This window comes from Ursus arctos, unplaced genomic scaffold, assembly GCF_023065955.2.
Source record: "Ursus arctos isolate Adak ecotype North America unplaced genomic scaffold, UrsArc2.0 scaffold_16, whole genome shotgun sequence".
Lineage (NCBI taxonomy): Eukaryota > Metazoa > Chordata > Mammalia > Carnivora > Ursidae > Ursus > Ursus arctos.
In genome coordinates this window covers 18721283-18740199 of record NW_026622830.1, presented here as the reverse complement: position 1 = coordinate 18740199, position 18917 = coordinate 18721283, and positions in this window count along the sequence as shown.

The following is an 18917-nucleotide window of genomic DNA, read 5'->3' as shown; positions in this document are numbered from 1 at the left end:
TTCCCCTCCATTGATCAAAACGGGTTTTCACCGAATGATGGGCAACCAGTCCCTCAATGCAGCTACGGCCAATAGGCAGGCAGGATGCCGTCCCCAGCCCACCGGCCTGGGCCCAGCTCACGGGACTCCTGGCAAGCTCGTGTGCCAGGAAAGCTGGGAAGCCACCTCTTTATGGGTCAGCACAAACGAGATCCATTTCATGCTGAGTCAATTTAATCAATACACTTCTTGCTTTGGAAACTCGGGGCATTTAGAGAGAGCAAAGCCATGATACAGTAAAGCAGCTTTAAAGTGTAATGAGCTTCTCTGTGCTAATTAGTGACTTTGCTAACTGGAAGCTTTCTTTGTTAGAAAACACACCCTTGCCTTGGTGCGACACAGAATGCCTGGCGTTTCTACTCCCAAATCTACCTCCCTTCGGCTTTTATCAAGCCAGAAAGAAAAGCACCTGCTTCCTCTCGTCCTGTTAGCATTCATAGATTATTTTTTAAATTTAAGCGGCTACCATTGCATTTTGCCTTGTAAAAACTAGAAAGTGCAAGAGTTCAATTTCTCCTAAATCCCATCTGCCATACTCCAGGCAGGAAACGGTCAGGGAGCTCCAGAGGGTAAACTAGCACCCAGCCCTGGCGCTTCTGGAAGAGACACAACAGTATGCCCCTCCCACCTCCCCTCCCGTTTCACGGTGAGATCTGGTAATTTGCAAATTGAGCAGCCAACATTATTTTCCGAGGAGCAAGCAGGGTCTCCACTCCTCGCTAGGAGAATGTGACCCAATCATTTGTCACAGCAACGCACGGATTCTAGAGCACTTGAGAATTCTTAGCCATAAAGCTGATTACTAACACAGGAATGGTTGCAGGGGTGGGGGGTGTCCTTTTAATCTGGGAAGGAGGGAAGGACGAGGGCAAGATGGAAAAGACATAGAGCCCAGTAGTGTGGTTGCAGCCCCAAGTGGAGCTTTCTGTGAATCAGAATTACAACTTGGACGTGTGAGTGAAAACTCCCTCCCTCTTGCTTTTCTGCCCCGTTTTTGTCCCTGGCTGGGTCTCTGTGTCACCCTCTCCATCTCCTCTCTTATGTCCTTCCTGAGTACTTGCTGAAGATACCCTGTCTGGAAATAATTGCATTCAGACCCCTGAGTCCCACTTAAAAGTCTTTAGGACTGATCGAGATAAACTCAATCAGGCTTCTGTTTCCACCCAGAGTGCCCCATCATTTATTAGACGAATTAAAGTATCAATTTCTGTTTAAACATTAACAGGGTGATGCCAAATATTAGTCAGTTCCTAATAATTTTGAGGGATTAAAAAGATAATAAAAGTAATAGTCCATTACATTACCTACTTCAGCAAGATTGTAATGAATGTAATAAATTCTGGATCAGGGTTATAACAACTTCCATCTATTTAAAATGAATTTGTAGGGTTACTTTCATTAACTATGTATATGGGGAAAATGATCTGACATATTACTTTAAAAGAGCTGTAAAACCGATTAGGAGAAAATATGCTTTCCAGACAGGGATGCCGGCCACGGGGGGGACAAGTGCATCCTTGGGAAGAGGGGATCCAGCTGCCGAGACGGCCCCATTCCCCGCTCCTCATCCCGCCCGCTTGCTGCTCGGAAGAAATGATGATCGAATCAACGCCACAATGACGGTGAAGGACGCTCCCCCCCCCCTTCCTTGTTTTTTCTCTCCCCAGGTATATTCCCGCTAATGAACCAGGGCTTGGCTCTGGGAAGTTGTGCAAGGAAATAAACCGCAGGCCTGCCGCCCAGCCTGGCCTCCGGGCCCCCAGGGGAAAGCTGCCGTATTAAAGGGGCCCATGCCCTCATCGCTGGAGGAGACAAGGGAGCGAGCACTTGGCTGCACCACAGAAATTACTGCTGTACCTCGAATGCCCGCTTCATTTATCAATTTCATAGCAGAAAAACCCATATGACTGCCTTGTTCACTCGTACGCTAAATCCCGACACAGAAAGCTCCCCACCGCCAGTCAAGTGTGCTATGTGTGGGCCTGGATAAAGTAACTTGAAATACCACTAATGATTTATACTTAATTGAACCTCTAAGTGATTAAAGTGGCAGTAATAAATGAATAACACCCTCCTCGTTCCCTCGCCCACGGGGCCCAGCGTCTTCAGGCAGAGTGGGCCTCGCCTGGGGACGGCAGCCCGGACAGCCAGCTTGAGCCGTTCCCTCGGCTTCCCCCAAGCCGCCCGTCTGGGTCCTGGCTAAATTGCTCTCGCTTGCACTAAATGACTCCATAAGCACCGTATCAGACCATTGATCCTTTTTATTAGATTACCCAATTGTAAGGTTAATGCATTTGCATTTGGCAAACGGAACGGGTCAGCTTGAATCCCACGCAGGGACGGGTGTTTAAACGGACACGCAGGAGGGTAGCTCTATCAACATATTGATTTGTTGGTCTCAGTAACCGGATGCGGAAGCCCTTCCCCCACACCACCCCCCCCCCAAAGAAAGTGCCAGGAGAATACACTTCCGGGGCTGTGTCCTCCTTCCAGAAGCCCCTCTGACAGCCATGAGGCCAATGGGAGTGTGCCCCGCCCCCTTCCCCAACAGTATTTATGTTTCTGGAAGAAGGAAGGGTCCTGCAAAGGTTTTCAGTCCCCTCAGATGGAGACAAAGGTGGGCCCCTCACCTTGGACCAGGAACCTAGCTGCTTTCTCTAAAGGAGGGAGAGCCAGGACTTAAATCAGTGAAAAGGACACAGCTTCAGGAGCCAAAAATTCTACTTTTTCTGAACATCCTAGAGTTAGACCAGGGCAACCATTTCTGCCTGGGTTTCTATACCCGACATGAACTTACTTTTGGATTTTCTAAATGCATTAGACAAATGCCATTAAAATGGTCCGCCATTGAAAGGATTTTCTAGTAAATGAATTTCTAAGTTGGGAACACCTATTTTGTGGATCTAACGTGAGTTCTACAATGGAGAATATAGTTTTGGGTGACTGGAAGTTACCCCGAGAAATCACCCCCAGAAAAACATGTTCCTTTATAGATAGGGAAACTGAGGCCCAGAGACAGAATGAAACTTACCCAAGGCCCCCCAGTGAGTTCATGGAGAAGTCCCCAGTCTTCTGCCTTCCAGACCAGCCTCCGGGAGGAAGGCAGGCCTCCTACAAGAGGTGGCTTTGAAGCTGTGACACTGAAGAGTCTTTTATACAAACGTCCTAAGACACGAGCCATATTTCATATTCAGCTGCGTGAACTAGGTCTTTGTCTGAGTTGTCCTGTGGAGTAAGATTCGCTGTAAGTACCGCTTATGGGATGGATTTGTGCAGCACGAGCCTCCGAAGACAAGGAAGCCGGCCTTTCAGTTTCCTTTCTATGCTCCAAAGGGAGTCGGGAGGCTGGGGAGAAGCCCATCCTGTGAACTCAGAAACCGAGAGTTCAAGGCTCGGCTCAGTCACTTGGGGGCCATACCGTCTCTCTGAGCCGCACCCTCCACATCTGTAATGCCAGATTGTTTTGCAATTTAATGGGATACTATGTGTAAAGTTACTGGCACGGATTCTGTCCTCATCCATGTAGGGCCTCCTCTCCATCGGCTCCCTCCCTCCTGGTTTCCAGGACAAGGGTGATCCCCTGAAGCTTACAGGCAGTCATGGTGGAAGACAGGGAGCTGGGACAGCCCCCACCTACCCAGCTGTCTCCTGCTTTCTATGAGAGGCCCGGACCCCTGCCCCGGGCCTCTCGTGTCAGAGGGACCTAAGAGGCCATGAGGATGAGGGTAAGGCCAGGGTTAGAAAAAATAAACTTGGGGCGTCTGGGTGGCTTAGTCTTAAGCATCTGCTTTCAGCTCAGCTCATGATCCCAGAGTTCTGGGATCGAGCCCCACATCGGGCTCCCTGCTCAGCAGGAAGCCTGCTTCTCCCTCTCCCACTCCCCGATTGTGTTCTCTCTCTAGCTGCCTCTCTCTCTGTCAAATAAATAAAATCTTAAAAAATAATAATTTATTCACTTACAGTTTTAGGGTACTCTGTCATTTATCAAGTGCTTTTTACTTGTGTTTAACCTTGTCTAATGTCCCCCAACAACCCTACAAGGTTCAAATTGTTATGCCCACTTTACAGAAGCAGAAACTGAGGTTTGTGGAGGCCAAGGGACTTTCCAAAAGTGACAAACCTGGGAAGGGCCAGAACTGGGGCTGAAGCCCAAGCACATCAGATCCCAGGATCCATGTCCTGCCCCAGTGCCTATCCCACTCCCCACCCCCAGGAGTAGAGGTATCTTTGCCCCAGGGGACAAACCAGCATGCAGCAGACACCCTACTTCTCCTTCCCTTTCTCTCCTCCTATTCCATTGATCAATAGCCCTAGGGGCAGGCAGGGGACAGGAAGGCATTTGTCCAGAGGGAAAATAGAGCTAGAGATGTGAAGGGGGGAAAAAATCACTGAGTGAGCAACAGTTGGCCTTGGTGAGTTATTGAGAAAGTGCTGAGGTGGCAAGGTGAGGTGGTGACAGGCCCCTAGGGGCCCACAGGAAGCATGCTATCTGATAGGAGCGCATGCGGGTAGATGCCACCTGGAGATAGTCGAGACTGGTCTATCTGGGAAAGAGGACAAAGAGGCCCAGCGGGAATAGGCTCTCTGTCCCAAAAGTTCTCCATGTTAGAGCTTGGTACCCAATAAGTTTCAGGCCTGAACAGGCCCTATTCCCAATTCCCATCGGCCTGTCAGCCAGCCATAGCTTCTGTTCTAGGGAGCCGGATGACCTGGAAAAAGTGTTGTGTATAGACACGAGCAGACTTTTTGTCTCCAGGTGGGCCTGGGTTCGTCAGCAAGGTGTGTGTGTGCAGACACATGACCCATATGTGGGACGGCGCTTCTGTGTGTACATGTGTCTCCGGGAGACGCTGAGGCTGGTGGGCGTGTGGATTAGTGACCATTTCTTGTCCTCCTGGCTGTCGGCACATTGACGGACGCACGAAGGTGGTAGGCTTGCCTCAGCCACGGCGAGGGGTGGTGTGGGAAGAGCCGGCCTTACCGAGAGGAATGTGGCTGTTCAGAGAAGTATGTGCTTCAGAATCAAGGAGGGAGGGTCTGCTCTGTCTTGAAGAGTCAGGGAGGGCTGCCTGGGGGAGGGGGCATTTAGTGACTGACTTGAGCCAGAATTTGTGGAAACTTCTAGTCCCAACCAGAGTCCTATTTAGTCTCTTGTTCCCAGAGCAGACTGAAATGGAGACACCGCCCAGGCCACACAGCATGATGAGTTCACCAGCCTTCTCCTGGGCAATGTCAACACGGGCTTCCCACCCGGCCCTGTGTGCACATGAGGAGACAGAGGGAAGCAGGACAGCCCCCCCGGCCACCTGGACTCCTGGACTTGGGGCTTCTAAGTGATTTCTAGTGGGTGTTCCGTAGCCTGGGCTGACCTGGCTTTTCCTGTGCAACACGGAAGGACAGACCCCTGCCCAGAGCTGGACACTGGCCTGGATGCTGTGGTGCCTGAATCCCACTTTCAGCGCTGCCTCTCGTGGCTACATGCCCTTCTGGCAAGGCGAGGCTCTGTTACTCCCTTACTCCTCTCATACGTGCGTTACGCACGTGGGGGCTGGAGTCTTGCCCCTGAAGAGCTGTACGACCTCAAGCAAATCACTCAGGCCTCTGAGGCTTGGGCTGCCCCTCGGTGAAACAGGGCTAATAACAGCGAACGAGATAATGTGGAGGACAGCGCTTTAGAAAATTTTTCTAAATAGCATTTGAGAGAAGTCACCTGTGAGATGGAAAAGCTCAGCTTGAGTCTCAGCTCTTGGCCCCGTCCGCCTTGCTGGCTGGGCACTTCTCAGAGCATCTGGGCCTCTGGGGATTACCTTCAGGGGATGAGGGGACCCAAAGAGGGGGCTTCGGGACCCCAAGGACAGAAAGGCCAGGGACAGAGTCTGCCGGCCAGAAGGCACTGGCCCGTGGCTCCCTGGAGCCTCACAGCAATGATTCAGGAAAAGGCTGACAAGGATATTAGCAGTGTGGGGTTTTTTTTTTAATCCTGAGCCCAGAGAAAATGCACGGTCAGGAATAAAGGCGCCCAAGAGAGCAAGGAGAAAGAGAAATAATCAGAATTAGCCAGCGGGCAGGCAGCATGAGCAGGGGCAACTCAGCCCCATAGAGGGCCGGAAGCCCCCGCAGGACCCCCGGCTGGGGAGGCGTCCAGGGAGAGGGCACGCCCGGCCAGGCACATGAAGGCCGCTCCTGCTCCAGCCAGGACCTGGGCCACTGGAGCCCAGCGAGCAGGCACAATGGAAGACAAAGAAGCCGTCGTCAGGTAAGTCCAGCAACCCCTGGGGCTGCCACACAATCCCTGAGACCCCTCCAGCCCCCAGATAGTAGAAAGGGTCCCGGCAAAGGGCGTGAGTTCTCTGCCCCCCATTGTTCACAGGGCTCTGGATGTCAGCGCTGGGGCTGGGGGCTGGCCAAGAGACTGCTCAGATACTGCAGAAGGCTGCAGGGGCTCTGCAGACGGGAGGCCTCCGTGCTCCCCCCCAAGGCTGAAAAGAGACAAGATGACAGAGACCGTGGCCCAAGAAAGTCACGGGGGTGCTTTCCCTGACAGGTGGAACGGGTGTGTCAAGGTATTCCAGAAGGGTGGTCCCAGTGCCTACTGTAAGAGCAGAAAGGAATGGATTTTGATGAGCTGGGACAGACAAATCCACTTACGTGGGCAATGGAACTGACATCCTTCCTAATTGAAACCTGCTTTTCACAAATCATGTTAGACTATCAGATTGCTTAAGGAAAAAACTGTGTCCCGGGAGAGAGAGAGAGAGAGAGAGAGAGGAAGTTGGGGGAGAGCAGAATTAAAGCATCAGTCCCTGATTTCACTCCAGATTCCAAATTAATGGAGTATAAATTAATGCCAAACGTGTGTGATGTCCTGGAAGTCAGATGCTTCCCCACACCCCCGCACTCTGTCCTCAGGCAAAATGCTTCCCTTCCCTGAGCTGCTTTTCTGTGAACATGATACAGGGAGAGGAGAGTGCTTATCCCCAAGTCACCCGTGCCGTGGCGGGAGCCCATTCAGCCCGGCCTTTATTCTATGAAGGGCATAGTGTCTGGGTGAATAGAGCCATTATACATAATTAAATTTTATGTGTGTTAAAAGTATCATTTACTGAATGCAACATTTACGACACCAAAATTTTGGTAACACCATTTTGGCCTCTTTTTCCCCAATATTTTCGTGTCCCAGTGCACCTCAATAAACAGACGCACTGTGGCCTATGTCCCCCTCTGAGCTCTGAACCCCATCCCAATTCCTCTCATGGAGGTTCCCTTTGCTCGCGCTGCAAGGTAAATTGGAATCTTAGCATTCAGATGAAGTAGAGGAGGAGAAGAGGGTGTGTTTCCCTGGAGCCTTGCTGACTGTCCAAACCTTTCTGTGCAAAGCTCTAAATTACACTTGCTCACACGGAGAGCCGGGCAGACGTTCCCGAGAACCATCTCGAGCTCCGGACGGTGCTGTCTCCCGTCTGCACCGTCTCACAGTCGGTAAGCGGCCCTTTGTGGCCACTGCCGGGATCACCTGGACCCTCACCTTCCCAGCCCACTCTCCGTGGGTCACCTAGGTGAACATCACGCCGAAACAACAGCCCCCTAAATTTAATTTATTTCTACCTAAACAAGTTCTTTTATCATAAAGCAATAAATTTGTCTTGGTGCTAGCAATTTGTTGCGGGTGACATAACATTGCAAATTGATTAATCGCTACTGTACACGGCAAAATGAGAAAAGCAAGGAATTATTATGAATAGCGTCCGTCTTTTACGGGAGGGATTCATTATTCAAAAGTGCTCACTGGTGCTTACATGTGCCCTCGGTGCAGATTACATCCATTTGCAGACTTCCCACATCATGCTTACACAAATCAACAAACGTGCATTTATTAAGACATAGAATGAAGGCTATTTAAAAGTGAAAAATGGCCTTTTGCGTTACTTTTCTTCAAGGAAGGCAAATCTACGTGGGATGTTCCTGGGAAGTGGCACCATAGCAGTCACGTGAGCGTCTCCGGGTTCTGTGCGTGCTGGCTCAGGCAGGCACGACCAGAGCTGCCGGCTCTGCCACTGGCAGCCCCAGGGTCAGAAATACCCTGCCAACAGTTCTGGAAGGCTCACTCTGGCTCAGGAGACTTCAGCAATGGGCTGTCACTGCCTGCTGGGCAAGTACCAGCAGAGAGGAGTCACAGTTCTCTGAAAAGGAGCCTCTTTAGTGCCCCTCCCACCCCAAATATTCATTGAGCACCTACTCTGTACAGACCCTATGCTGAATGCTTGCTCTGCAGTGAATAAGGTAAGCCCCGCTTCCCTAATTTCACAGGGTGGTTGCAAAGACCAGTCAATATAATACACGCTCAGCAGGTGAGCTGTAATTGCTGTTCTAATTACCTCTCATCATTCTCAAGGTATTATTATCACCACTTTCAGACAGGGAAACTGAGGCTTAGAAAGGTGCAAGACTTTTCAAATCACACAGTGAGAAAGTGAGCAGGCCTGACCTTCAGTTTCGGATCTGGCTCCAAAAACTCATGCTCTTTTTCACTAAAGCACCCCCACAGTTCTCCTCGACTGTCAAAATGGGGTGTATTCACTTCCTCTACTCTAGCCGAGGATGCCACACACCACCCACGCTGCAACTCCCCACTCTTTGCCTTCAGATAGCTGATGGGACATCGAGAGGGTCTGGAGAGTCCATGACCTTCCGCATCTCTTCTCCTGTTTCCCACATCAGTAGAGCCCCGTCTTCCCTAACAGATCCCCTCTTTCTCCTTCCACTTGTCCCCTCCTCAAGGACTCATCCTGAAGGAAGATCGTGGTTTGCCCCGGGTGAAGGCCAACAGGCAGCTCACAGCTCCCATATTGATTATTTCTGCTGAACCCATGCTTTGCTTTAAAATAGACCAAGATCTCAACTTTCATATTCTAATTAGATTTCAAAGCGCCTTTTATAAAATGAGAACACTTTCCTTATTTCTGTGCTGCTCCTAGTGCCATTAACCACTCCTGCCCAGGCTCAAGGCCCTTCTCATCCCTGCTATCACCCATCAGATGAGAATAGTTACTCATCCTTTCCCGAGAAACCCGTGTAGAACCACAGACCCGTCTCCAGGTGCCCGGAAGCCAGGGATGGTCAGGCGCTAAGCCTGAGCATGTGGCTCGAGCTGAGAGCTGGTCCTGTGAGCATATCTCACAAGACAGTGTCTCTCCAAGGCTGTCCTCAAACCACGACTCTAGGACTTGTAAAATATGAAAATTCTGCCCCCCCAGACCTGCTGCAGAATCAGCTGGGAATACGGCCTGACAGTCTGAATGTTTGATAAGATCCCTGTATACTTTGTGTGTGTGTGTGTGTGTGTGTGTGTGTGTGTGCATGTGTGTACCAAAATTTGTGAACTACTGTCCCAAAAACTTCCCAAACTCCCTGCCCAACTTTTGACGCCATCAGATGGAATCATTGATGACTGCAAATACTGGTTGACTCACGGACATCCCTCACTTTATAAAGGAGAGAGGCATCACCGAAGAAGGTGTTCACTATTCTGAGGCCCAGGTGGCTCCCCTCTTTTCACCTGCCCCCATCCTCAATCTCTCGGGCATCCCTGGCTGTCCAGCAGGACCAGTGTGCCCTGACTGAGTGAGGTGATGGGTCACTAGCTGGATATACTCTGTAAAGCTGCTCAGTCTGGGGCCAAGGACAGACCAGACTTCCCCACAGGGTGGAAGTGAGCTGGGCATCTCTATGTAATCCTGGGCTGTGTTTACAATGGTCAGAGCCCTCAAGTTATCAAAGACCTCTGTCCCTGGTTCTTGCTATCACAGTCTGTCATTGTTTCATGTGCCCTGAGTACAGCTCTCGAAACTTAGCATGCATCTGAATCACCATGAGGGCTTGCTAAGACAAGACTGCTGGGCCTTCTGACTCAGTCGGTCTGGGGTGGGGCCTACGAATTTGCATTTTTATCAAGTTCCCAGGGAATACTGCTGATTCAGAGAGCAGATTCTGAGTCTACTCCAAGCTCCATGTTACCTCCCCAGGGTCCAGTACATAGTAGGTGCACAATTTCTGTTTGAAGAATGAATGAATAAGTGATTGAGTGAATTATATGAACTGCTTTCCTGAGCCCTGTCACAGGGGCTTCTCATTCCACAACACTTTGTCTGTGGTTACCCAACATCTTCGAGACATCTGTAAGAGGCCCCAGGAGGAAGATGTGTCCTGGGACCAGGCTGAGGGCTCCCCCCTGCAAGACAGCCCCAGGAACAGGTCTGGTTCAGCGAGGAGACTGGCAAGCCATGGAGGGAGAGAGGCAGCCCATTCCATCCTTGATGAGAGTAATGGCGAGTCTTCCCACTTCGAAAAGCTGGCCCATCACTTCCTAGCTGGGCATCCTCCTCTGGGATCCGTATCTCTAGGGTAACGGTGAGGGTTTGCTGGGGCGGTGTGTGCCAAGGGCCCAACAGTGTCCGATGGGTTTGGAGAGCATGGTGGATGTCTGCTCCCTCACTCATTCACTACAATCCCCGGCCCCTGTGAAATGAGTCCCAGAGATGTTTCGGGGAGTAATGAATTCCCTCATTTCAGCTAAACCACCCGTGATCCTGGTTTTGTGGAGACGTACGATGGAACATGATAAATTATTGTTTTAAGCTGAAGCTTCATTCAAATATCCATTTCCCTGTCAAGTTAATTTTGTTTCAATGTATTTTCTAGTGGGTTCTGACTGGGAGCATTGAGAGTACATAAACAGAAGAACATTATGTCTTTGGTCTGTTCCCAGAGCAACGGGGAGCTATGGCACGGGGGCGAGAAGGTCCAGGGATGGTGATGGACCAGAACCCCCACTCCCAGTCACGTGGGGCTGGGGGCAGCTCTCAGGATTGCCCGCAGGGCATGGCGGCACCAGTCAGAAGGCTGAGTTTCCCCAGCCAGGGGCCTATTTCCCAGGAACACCCAAGAAAGTAGCCTTGTATCCAATCCAGTCTCTAGTTGTGCCTGGGGTCGAGGTCTTCAATCCATTATCTCACTTCCCCTCGAACCCGTAAAGACTTCAGGGTGCGTTTCCTAAGAACAAGACATCCTCTGACAGTACCTCGGCCACCAGACAAGATCAGGAAATCAGCACAGGTGCAGTACTCTTCCATGGCTCATGGGCCACGTCCAGAGGTTGCCACTGCTCCCACCACGCTCGCTACAGTCATTTACTTTCGTATCTGGAGGTCCCGGCCAGGGTGACACATTGCCTTTACTTGTCACGTCTCTTCGGACTCCTTCTACTCAGGACAGTTCCCAGTTCACCTCTCATGACGGTCTTTCACGACCTTGACATTTGGTGAAGAGCTTGCACTAGTTTTTCGGCAGAAGGTCCTTCGGTTTGTTGCCTTGATTCGATTTGGCTGATGAATTTGGGGCTGAAACAGCAGAAGTGATGTGTCTTTCTCTGTGTGTCATAACTGCCCCATTATTGTCACATTGACCTCAGCCACTTGGTTAATGGGATGGCCCCACATTTCTCCACTGTGAAAGATGCAATTTTCCCTTTGTTGTCTCTAAGTAATTTGTGGAGAGACATAAAAATACCCTGGCACTCACTCGTTTGACTCTCTGACTCTCTGTTGATACTTCTTGCCTGAATTAAGGATTCCTATGATGGTGGCAAAATGGTGATTTTTCGAAATCTGTCATGTATTCTCCATTTCCCAGGGACGTCCTACTGTAAGAATACCATAAGAAGAGCTTCCCTTCCCCCCCATCTATTTGTGTGAGTAGATCATACATGAGTATATTTATTTCTAACTGTATGGACTCAGAGATTCTTCTTGTAGTCAACATGTCCTAAACCATTGCTGTCCTTATTTGATGCTTGAACCACATGACCTCATGTAATCCTATGACAACTGGGTGATATTACCAGAGACCTCCAGATTCTCCCCTTAGGTCTTCAGCTACATCTGCAGGATGCTGCTCCCTGACGCCCAGCCCCAGGCTTGGTCCTCGCAGTACCCTGTCACTAGCTGTTCTGGCTGGGAGACAGGAGTCCACACACTACTTCACTAACTCTTGTCTTCCAACCTCCCTTTCAAGTCCCATGGGAATGCACCTACAGGGTGGAAGGAAGCCTGACTTCCCCAGCACTCTTTTCTCCATCTAAGGCAGCTCAGTCTGGAGGCAAAGGGGCCTACTGTCTAATCTGTAGAATGGATCAGCTTTTCGGGATGTCTATTAATATGATGCCCCCAGGAGCTCTTGGCCCGGGCCACTTTTTTAAAATCAGTGAGTCTGACTGCACAATCTTGGACACTCCTGAATTCATCATTCAACAAATATTTGCTAAGCACCTACCAAGTGCCAGGCTCTGGGCTAGCCTGGAGTTAGAGCGGTGAGCAAGTTAGACAAGGCTCCTGTTTCATGGGGCTCATATTCGAGTGGAGTACATAGCAATCAAATCACCCCCCAAATAAAAGTCCGATGGTACAGGGATGAGGCCTAGTGAGGGAGCAAATGTCTCTAACAGGGCAATCCGACCCTGTTTGGGGATACAGCAGGAAGCTGAGACTCAGATTGTTTAAGTAACTTACCAGGGGTTGCACAGGAGTGTAATCCGGTTTCAAATCTGGGTCTCCTGACTCCCCAGCCCATGTTGGTGAAGCTCTTCTGCGTCGGTGGTTTCCTAAGGGTCTCTGAAGACTCTGGGCCAAGGGCCTGTGTTCAGCTGTCCAGCTTGGCACAGTCTGTCTCCACTGTGACACTGCAGAGACCAGCTAAGTGACAGCAAGGAAGAAAGGACTCTGGCAGACCCAAACATCCTCTAAATCCGTTTGGGGGAGTTTTGTTGTTGTTGTTGTTGTTGTTGTTGTTGTTGTGTGTGTGTTTAAGGATGAAAGCCAGGAAAACTGAACAAACCAGGGGAGTAGACTCATGTCTATGACCTGACATCAGAGATCTGTAATTACCCCAGACCATGAGCTGAGCAGAGTGGAAGGCTGAGGGTCACCCAGATTGGGTCAGAGGGGTCCAAGGCTAGAGCCCATGCCCTTTGCCGTAGTACTGGGCTACCTCCCTGGGGATGCCCATCTGTCTGTCTGTCTGAGAGGGTGCAGGCAAGGCCTCAGCACTCTGAGCAGCCGGGCGAAGGCCCAGAGGGAAAAAGGATGCCCTCGCCTGCCCCTAATGCTCAAGGCATGAGGAAGAGTGGAGGTGGGGGCAGTTCAAGCTTATGCCCACACGGTGCTACATGCCCACACGGACACCCAGGCCTCCGGGTCACCTTTGGCTGGCCTTGACCGGCCCTGGCTTGATACCTGATCCCCGTGGAAGCTGACACCTCAGCATGAGAGGGATCAGGACAGACACAGCTGCCGCCACCAGAGCCTTGGCCGACTTCAGGGAGAGACTCTGAGGACACCGGCTTTTGCAAGCTGCCCCAGCTCCCTCTTCCAGCTCCACACCCAGAGAGACGTGTGCCTAAGTTCTCCAACAGAACAATAATGGCAGGAAAAGAAAAAACTTTGACTTAACTGACTTGGCTAAGTTTACACAGCTGGAAAACTGTGCTTAAAGTCCAAGTCATCCATCTTCCCAGCTTATACACTTAACCTCTGCTTCAGTCAACCACCTCCCTAGACACTGGGCCGAGCACACACACGTCCAGTGCCTGGCCTAAAGTCGGTCCCCACAGTGCTTGTTTCGTGCCCGAGTGCACAGTGTGTACGCGATGCTTGCGCGTGAGGGGAAGTGTCCGTGAGCGTACCTGCAGGATGGCACGTAATGCAGACGTCTTGAATCCTGAGGTTTATTGCAGAAGATCCAGTACGATCGGGAAGGAGGACCCATGTTTACTTTGGCGTGTCAGCTCCTCCTTCAGCAGGCGCTTCTCCCTCTAGGGACAGAGAGGAGCATGAACACTGTTCAAATCAGTTCGGGACAGGGAGATGATAGCCAAAAACCTACCCTAGCCTGGTGTGGTAGGTTCCATTCTCCTAGTGCACGCACCTTGATGGAACTAGAAGACCACATGCTTTGGAGCCAGAAAGACCCGCTTCGTCTCCTGACCCCACCGCCTCCTTGGGTTTAAGTGACCCTGGGCAAGTCACTTTGCTCCCCTGAGCTGCTAATTCCTGGAAATGGAGAAGATAAGACTTATCTCGCCACATTGTTATGAGGTTTCAGTATAAGAAGGGTTTCCAGCAGTGTCTGACACACAGTCAGTGCTCAGCCTATGTTGGGTCCCTTCTTTTTCCTTGCAGATAACATCGCAGCAGGGTTCATAGACTCCTTCTCAGAGGAGAAAAGGACGATGGTTCTTAACCTCAGCTGAACATTGGAGTCCCAAGGGAGCTTGAAAAATTCCTCAAGTCTGGGCCCCATCCTGAGTGGTTCTGATTCAAGTGGCCTGGAATGTGGCCTGGGAATCAAGGCTTTTAAAAACTTCCCAGATGATCCTAATGGACAACCAAGGTTGAGAACCTCTTGAATATAGGCTCTCCTTGTCATTCATTGGGTTCCACACGGGGACAGGGCTTGCACGGCCTGCCTCACAGCCACTCTGCGTCTGCTTTGTCAGCTTAAGCCAAGGCAGAGAGGAAGAGGGAGAAACTCATCCTATCTGAAGCTAAAATCCTCTCCCTTGAATTGGGGTTTGGATTTCCAAATCAGAACTCAAGACTCAGCCCAACGAAAAAATTTTTTTATTTGTGACTCTATTGATATGAAGGTGTTTGAGATATAAACATAATGTCTGAGATATACATTTATTAATGACATGCCAAAAAAAAAAAAAAAGACCATTAGACCACATAAAATTTACTGTCTTCCATGCTCCAGATGCTTTACTTCCCATATTCTCTCAATAGTCATTGCTCACCACGCCCTCTCAGTATGTTGGGGCCAGTAGGGATAGTTATGGAGAATATAGGGATATTCCCACCTCCTAGGCCTAAACTCCTGGTCCTTTATACCTAGGCCTCTCCACAGATTTCTCAGTCATTTTGGAATTTGCATGCAAAATAAAAGCTTCCTACATAATTGAAATTATGGTCAATTGACCGTGAAATGGAAGTGTCCGTGACCAATGAGGTGTTGGGTTGGGAGAGGCTGTTGTGCTCAGAAATGGGGCCTCCAGAGCCCCAGGGCTGGTTCTCTGGCTCTGCGAGAGAAATCCTCCTGGAATCCTTGTTGCTTCCAGCCAGTCCAGCAGCCCTCCCTGGGCCCCTCTGGTAAGAAGCAGTTTGGTGTATCTCCAAAGGAAGACATTCTGTTACGATCTTTTCTTTCTTGGCTGAGAATCCTTTTAGGGGAAGACCCATGTAGAAATATCTCCTCTCTCAGGTCATGGTTTGTCAAGCCAAAGAACTCCTGGGCCACACTGGGGTGTGGGATGCCCCGAGGGAGGGAGTGGGAGATGATGCTAGAAAGGTAGACATAGCCCAACTGTGGATGGAAACTTTGAACTTTGGGAGGCAGTAGGGAGCCGTCAGAGGTACTGGTGGAGGAGTCCTATATATAGAGAGAGAGGCTATATATATATGTAGAGAGAGAGAGAGAGAGGCTGTGTTTTACAACGATTGCTCTATAAAGAGGATTTGATGGGGGAGCAAATCAAGGCAGGAAATCCAACCAGCCAGCTTCAACAACATCCTGACACACATAACACGCTGGCATGGACAGCATGATGATGACGACAGGGAAAGGGCGAGGGGAGACTTAGGACATAGCCAACTGGGACACAAAAAGGGGAAAAGAACAAGTGTCATGTACTACTATCCCAGCAGTGTGAGGAGACACTGTTATCTCCCTCTTGTTCAAAGGAAAACTGAGACTCAAAGAGACTGTATGTCTTGCTAATAGATGGTAAAGCCAGGAATTAAATGCAGGTCCCTCAGCATTCTAAAATGTTAATGAATAGATAACTAAAATATTGAAACAAAAAAAGGGGGACGATACTTTACTCTGGTCATGCCACACTCAGTGTATTCCATTCAATTCTAGAACCCACACTTTAAAGAGAGACTTTGGCTCATGGAATATATAGAGAGAAGGGTGTGGGGGTGGTGCAGGAGTTGGAAATTATGCTCTATAAAATGAAAGGTCTGGGGGTGTACAGGCTGGAAAAGAGCAGAATCAGATGGCAAGTGACATTGCATTCAAATATCCTGTGTCCTCCTAGAGCCCAGGGAGTGAGCAGGAGCCAATGCCCACATGGGTCAGCAAGGGCCAGAGTGGGCATATTATAGACGGGTCTTTATCTTAAAGGCAGTGGGAAGCCATTGACAGGGTTAAGAAATCAGTAACATGTCTTTAGTTTTAAAAGATCACTCTGGAGGTGGGTCCAAGAATACCTTCTTCCATAAAACTATATGTTTCCTTCATATGTATTCCAATACACATCTAGGTGAGTTTATTACTCAAGATTTTCTATTACTATTTCTATTTTCTATTACAGTTGCTACTGGGATAAAATCTTTTGGTTCATTATATTTTCTAACTAGTTGTTATTGGAATTTTGGATAGATTTTTGTGCACATTTATTCCATATCCAGCCACTTTAGGAACTCTTTTCATTACTTCCAATAGAGATTCTAGTTAATTCTTTTGTTTTCTAGGATGTTAAAACACATCTGCGGTAATGACAATTCTTTCTTTCAATAGTAATAATTTATAATTTAAAAACTCACATTTGTCTCATTGCATTTACTAGATTAAATTAAATGTTCTCATTGCATTTACTAGGACTTCTAGAACAGTGATTCTCAACTGGGGATGATTTTGCCCCCTGGGGACATTTAGCAATGTCTGGAGATATTTTTGTTTATCACCACTAGGGAGAAGTTTCTGGCCTCTACTGGGTGGAGGGGCATTCTTACCTTATTCTTGATTTCCGTGAAAACTGTTTTTGTGTTTCACCGTTATGTATGGATTGACTATTAGTTTTAAGACCAAAATTTTGTTGAGTAAGAAGTCTTTAAACCTATGTTAACTAAAATATTTAAAATCAGAAATAGATATTGAGTTTTACCAAATTCTCTTATAGTCTCCATGAAAATGATTATATTATTTTTTACATATGACCTGTTCTTACATTTTAATTGCCTTCTTGGCTCCACTGACATTACTTTAGAAAATCATTGGCCATTGTTAAATAAGCAAATCCCCGTTGCTTCTTCCCTTGTAGCATATTTTAAGGAATTGCCCATGTGAGTAGTAGCCTGGTTACAAATCAATGCCAGTAAGTCGGAGTGTCTGCCCTGTAGCTTTCAATGGGGACTCATATATGAAGCCATTGTTTGCTTCCTCTGATTTGTAATGGCTAAATATGGTACCATGAGCCTCCCATTGTTCTCAGCTCCTCTGAAGGATGACTGCCAACCTCCCTGAGGTCATCTCAGAATTCTCCATCCCATGAAGTGAATTTTTCATATTTCACAGAGACAGTCAATAAATATTAGGGCATACAATCTCAAACATCCTCTCCACATGTGGGAAAAGTTCACTCAGGCATTTACACATGACATAGTAGCAGACAGAAACTTAATTTTTTAATACGGGTCTCCTAATATTAACCTATCCTTGCAGTCCTAAAATAATTTTTATGTGTTTATGGTGTATTATTCTTTTAATATTACACAAAAGATTGACCTTGAGTTTTCCGTCTCCTTATGGTTTTGGTATGAAATTTTGCTAATTTTGCTTTTCTTTTTATGCTTTGAAACAATTATCAGTTAGATTAAAAATTAGACTATAAATTAGAAAAAAATGTACCTGTAAAACCACCTGGGCTTGGTTTTTGGTTTATCATCCTTAAAACTATCTTTGTGATGTTAAATACCCTTTTCACTCTAAAGTTCTAGATCCATAGTTTCACTTTTTTATAAGTGATGAAAGAGATCTTACTGACACCTACAGAACTTCCCCTGCATTTGTCAATTTTACTGTGTTTCTATTTTCTAAATCATTAGCTTCTGCTTTTGTCCCTGGATATCACTTTTCATCTATTTTCCCAAAATGTACATCTTCCCCCTGATTTCTTGAATAAAATGCTTTTCTGATTTTTGTGTTTTTATTTTAATAGTGAATTCACTTGACCAAATGTATTTATCTTTGAGTACAGTTTTGGCCGTATTCCTTAAGTTTCCTAAATAATGTTCTCATGCCTTTCATCTAAATATCCCATGAATGGTAGTTTAGGTTCTCTCCAACCCAAAGGTTTTCTTTCCCTTTCCACTAATTAAATATTTTCCCTCTAACCTTTCCTTTTCTTAATGTTTCCTACTTTTATTATATTGTGTTCAGAGAATGTGACTCACTTAATTTTTATTTTAGGGAAATTATTGATGTTTTTCTTTCTGGTTAATATATGATCAATTTGTCTTACTATGCAAGAGTTCCTGAAAAGAAGCTTTTTTCCTAGAACACAGTCTCCCCTTTGGGACGTGCATCACATAAGGGAATATAGCATTATCTAATAGGGTGCAAGAAAAAAATATTAGAATCCATATTTAATATTTATTTTTTATCTTGTCCCTCTTAACCTCTATTTTTGTATATGTTTCGTATGTCATATTAGCATCATAGAAGATTAATAATATGTGCATATTGAAAGTATGTGCTTGAAAGGTTTTAAACATAGAGGTATATAATACAAAGTGCAGCAACTATTAGTCTAAAGAGCACGGAGTTCAAAATTTTAGTACAATGGTATGTCTACATAATTTTACAATATACTTATGTTGAAGCTGTACTCTCAAAAATGTTTTACATAAAAGAACTCACATTCAAAAAATTTGGAGGCAGTTGCATTATCGATGATAATTTTATAGAGATTGAAAGGCTTTGTTTAATCAAAACTCTAAGGAAGGTAAGGGAAGCAATTTGGATTCATAGGGGCTGGTAGTCTG